Below are 4864 nucleotides of genomic sequence, written 5' to 3'. Positions count from 1 at the left end.
CTGTAGCCTTTTTGTCCAAACAACTTGACCTTACTGTTTTAGGCTGGCCATCATGTCTCCCTGCAGTGGCTGCTGCCACCCTAATTCTTTAGAGGCCCTTAAAATCACAAACTATGCTCAATTCACTCTCTACAGTTCTCATAACTTCCAAAATCTATTTTCTTCCTCACACCTGACACATATACTTTCTGCTCCCTGGCTCCTTCAGCTGTACTCACTCTTTGTTAAGTCTCCCACAATTACCATTGTTCCTGGCCCAGACTTCAATCTGGCCTCCCACATTATTCCTGATACCACACCTGACCCCTATGACTGTATCTCTATGATCCACCTGACATTCACCCCATTTCCCCATATTTCCTTCTTTCCTGTTCCTCACCCTGATCACACTTAGTTTATTGATGGCAGTTCCACCAGGCCTAATCACCACACATCAGCAAAGGCAGGCCATGCTATAGTACAAGCCACTAGTCCACCTCTTAAAACCTCTCATTTCCTTTCCATCGTGGAAATCTATCCTCGAGGAAATAACTTCTCAGTGTTCCATCTGCTATTCTACTACTTCTCAGGGATTATTCAGGCCTCCTCCCTTCCCTATACATCAAGCTCAAAGACTTGCCCCCACCCAGGACTGGCAAATTAGCTTTACTCAACATGCCCTGAGTCAGATAACTAAAATTCCTCTTAGTCTAGGTAGACACTTTCACTGGATAGGTAGAGGCCTTTCCTACAAGGTCTGAGAATGCCACCGCAGTCATTTCTTCCCTTCTGTCAGACATAATTCCTCAGTTGAGCCTTCCCACCTCTATACAGTCTGATAACAGATCAGCCTTTATTAGTCAAATCAGCCAAACAGTTTTTTAGGCTCTTAGTATTCAGTGAAATCTTTATATCCCTTACAGTCCTCAGTCTTCAGGAAAAGTAGAACGGACTAAAGATCTTTTAAAAACACACCTCACCAAGTTCAGCTGCCAACTTAAAAAGGACTAGACAATACTTTTACCACTTTCCCTTCTCAGAATTCAGGCCTGTCCTTGGAATGCTATAGGGTACAGACCATTTGAGCTCCTGTATGGACACTCCTTTTTATTAGGCCCCAGTCTCATTCCGGACACCAGACCAACTTGGACTGTGCCCCAAAAAACTTGTCATCCCTACTATCTTCTGTCTAGTCATACTCCTATTCACCATTCTCAACTACTCAAACATGCCCTGTTCTTGTTTACACTGCCAGTTTACACTGTTTCTCCAAGCCATCGCAGCTGATATATCCTGGTGCTGTCCCCAAACTGCCACTCTTAACTCTTAAAGTAAATAAATAATCTTTGCTGGCAGGACTATGCTGAACCTCCTTAGGCACTCCCTAATTAAATGTCCTAGGTCCTCCCAATTCTCAGACCTTCAATACCTGTTTTTCTCCTTCTCTTATTCCGTTTTTCAATTCATACAAAACCATATCCAGGCCATCACCAATCGTTCTAAATGACAAATGTTTCTTCTAACAGTCCCACAATATCACCCCTTACCACAAAATCTTCCTTCAGCTTAATCTCTCCCACGCTAGGCTCCCACGCTGCCCCTAATCCTGCTCGAAACAGCCCTGAGAAACATCGCCCATTATCTCTCCAAACCATCCCCCCAAATTTTTGCCGTCCCAACACTTTACCACTATTTCATTTTATTTTTCTTATTAATATAAGAAGACAGGAATGTCAGGCCTCTGAGCCCAAGCTAAGCCATCATATCCCCTGTGACCTGCACATACACATCCTGATGGCTGGTTCCTGCCTTAACTGATGACATTCCACCACAAAAGAAATGAAAATGGCCTGTTCCTGCCTTAACTGATGACATTATCTTGTGAAATTCCTTCTCCTGGCTCATCCTGGCTCAAAAGCTCCCCTACTGAGCACGTTGTGACCCCCACTCCTGCCCGCCAAAGAAAAACCCCCCTTTGACTGTAATTTTCCTTTACCTACCCAAATCTTATAAAACAGCCCCACCCCTATCTCCCTTCACTGACTCTCTTTTTGGACTCAGCCTGCCTGCACCCAGGTGAAATAAACAGCTTTATTGCTCACACAAATCCTGTTTGGTGGTCTCTTCACACGGACGCGCATAAAACTATGTACCATTTATGTCTGATTCCTTTCACTTACATAATGCTTTTGAGTTTAATCCAGATCGCCGCACATGTTAGCATTTCATTACTTTGTAAAGCTGTGGATTGTTGTAAATACCATCAACTCTTCCTGTCCATGAGTTTGGCATCCTTGGATTTAAGCAACCAAGAGCAAAAAAATATTTGGGAAAAAAATGTGTCTGTATTGAACATGTACAGATTTTTTTCTTGTCATTATTCCCAAGGCAATATAAGAAGTATTTACATAAAATTTACATTGTATTAGATATCATAAGTAATCTAGAGATGATTTTCAATCTATGGGGGCAGAGCCAAGAATGGGAGACAAGTGGAGGTCTAAGCATCACAACGGCCCCCCTCTTTTCTCTCCCCACCTTTACCGGCCTGCTCAGCCCACAGACCACCTTTCCACCATGACCACTTCAGCAAGTTCCTGCTTTAACAAAACCATCAAGCAGGTGTACATGTCTCTGCCTCAGGGTGAGAAGGTTCAGGCCATGTGTATCTGGATAATTGTGACTGCAGAACGACTGTGCTGCAAGACCCATACCCTGGACAGTGAGCCGAAGTATATGGAAGAGTTGCCTGAGTGGAATTTTGATAGCTCTGGTACTTTAGAGTCTGAAAGCTCCAACAGTGACATGTGTATGGTGCCTGCTGTCATGTTTTGGGACCCCTTCCACAAGGACTCTAACAAGCTGGTGTTCTGTGAAGTTTTCAAGTACAATCGAAAGCCTGCAGAGACCAATTTGAGGCACATCTGTAAATGGATAATGGACATGGTGAGCAACCAGCATCTCTGGTTTGGCATAGAGCAGAAATATACACTCATGGGGACAGATGGGCAGCCCTTCGGTTGGCCTTCCAATTGCTTTTTTGGGCCACGGGGTCCATATCACGGTGCTGTGGGAGCAGACAAAGCCTATAAGAGGAATGTTTTGGAGGCTGATTACCAAGCCTGCTTGTATGCTGGAATTAAGATCGTAGGGACTAATGTTGAGGTGATGCCTGCCCAGTGGGAATTCCAAATTGGATCCTGTGAAGGAATCAGCATGGAAGATCATCTCCCGTTTCATCTTGCATCATGTATGTGAAGACTTTGGAGTGATAGCAGCAACCTTTCATCCCAAGCCCATTCCTGGGACCTGGAATGATGCAGGCTGCCACACTAACTTCAGCACCAAGGCCATGTGGGAGGAGAAAGGTGTGAAGTACATTGAGGAGGCCATCGAGAAAATAAGCAAGCGGCACCAATACCACATCCGTGCCTATGATTCCAAGAGGGGCCTGGAAAATGTCTGGTTCCTAACTGAATTCCATGAAACTGATGGCAGAAGTGACCCATCTGGAGCAGATGCTGCCATGATGCCAGCTGCAGTTGGGGAAGCACCACCTGGGCTCTGTGCTCCATGGAGCAGGCGGGAGCCAAAAACAGGTGGGATCCCTGCCCGCTCCTGAGTTGGAGGGATAGGAGTTCCACTCTTCCAGGTGCAGCTGTAGTCTCCCAGCCACAGCTGAGGACCCAGGCATCCCTGTGCTCTCGGGAAGCTGGGAAGCCCCCCCTTCCCCCAGACTGCTTCTGCTACCTGGCCTCTCCTGGCTCCTGGTGCCCACTCCGATTTTGGAGCAAAGCTGATGCTGAGCCCAGGCACAGTTGCGACCTGACGGTGTGTGCACACTTGGGACAGTGCTGACATATCAGGCTCCTGCAGCCTTGGACTCCTCTGGACTATGGGCACCTGTGAGCACAGGAGGGAGGCCAATGGGGGTGAGGGAAGCTCCACTTGAGTCTGCAGGCACCCCTCAGCACAAACAGCCTGGACACCATGGTTGCCTTGCTTGGCAGGTTGATGGTGGTAGGAGGCAGACAGGCTCCTGGAGGGAAAGGGTTGGTTCCCTGGTGAAGCCCCACCTTCAAGCCAGAGAAGGCCTGAAGCATTGGGGCCAGGCTGCTAGTTCTGCAGACCAGAATGAGAACTTATGGTGCTTTTTCAGCTGCCCAAGGCCACCCATGGAACCAATCAGCATGCACTTTCTCCACTCTGAAGCCCATAAAAACCCTGGACACAGCTAGACTCAGGCAAACAACACAATGACCTGAGGGCAGATAGAAGCTACTCATCCTGTGTCTCCTTTGGTTGTATCTTTTATACTTGCACCAGCAATGAATTATAGTTCCAGTAGCTCCACATTTTCATCAACATTTGGTAGCATCAGTTTTTTACTTTAGTCATCCTTGTGAGTTTGTGGTGATAGATCAACTATGTATGACATTATAATTTTAAAGTTGTATTTTTCTATTTATGAATAATGCTGAAAACATTATCATATGCATTGCCCATTATTACATCTTCTTCTATATAGTATTTATTTTTATTGTTTTTTATTATTGGATTATAGGAGTTATTTTATGTTCTGAATGAGAGTTGTCTGATTTTATACACACACCCCCACATACACAGACACACACATATTACTTCTGCCTCTGTTCTTAAAATTTATTAGTAAAAATCTCAACTATGTACTACTTGTGTCTGATTCCTTTCACGCATACAATAACTTTGAGATTAATCCATGTTGCGCGATGTGTTAACATTTCATTCCTTTGTAATGCTGTGTATTGCTATAAGTACTATTGACCCTCCATATCTCCCTCTTTCTGTGTGTGAGTGTGTGGTGGGGGGGTGATTATATATTCCCTGTCTGAGATTTACCAATTTA

At 45.3% G+C, this 4864-nt stretch overlaps 1 pseudogene; it reads left to right on the top strand.

Annotated features, from left to right (window-relative positions):
- Positions 1 to 2556: 2556 nt before the first annotated feature.
- LOC100968883 (glutamine synthetase-like) lies at positions 2557 to 3601 on the top strand (annotated as a pseudogene).
- Positions 3602 to 4864: the final 1263 nt, after the last annotated feature.

This window comes from Pan paniscus, chromosome 13, assembly GCF_029289425.2.
Source record: "Pan paniscus chromosome 13, NHGRI_mPanPan1-v2.0_pri, whole genome shotgun sequence".
Classification (NCBI taxonomy): Eukaryota; Metazoa; Chordata; class Mammalia; order Primates; family Hominidae; genus Pan; species Pan paniscus.
Note: the sequence above shows the minus strand (reverse complement) of the source record. Positions and strands in the feature narration are given on the sequence as shown.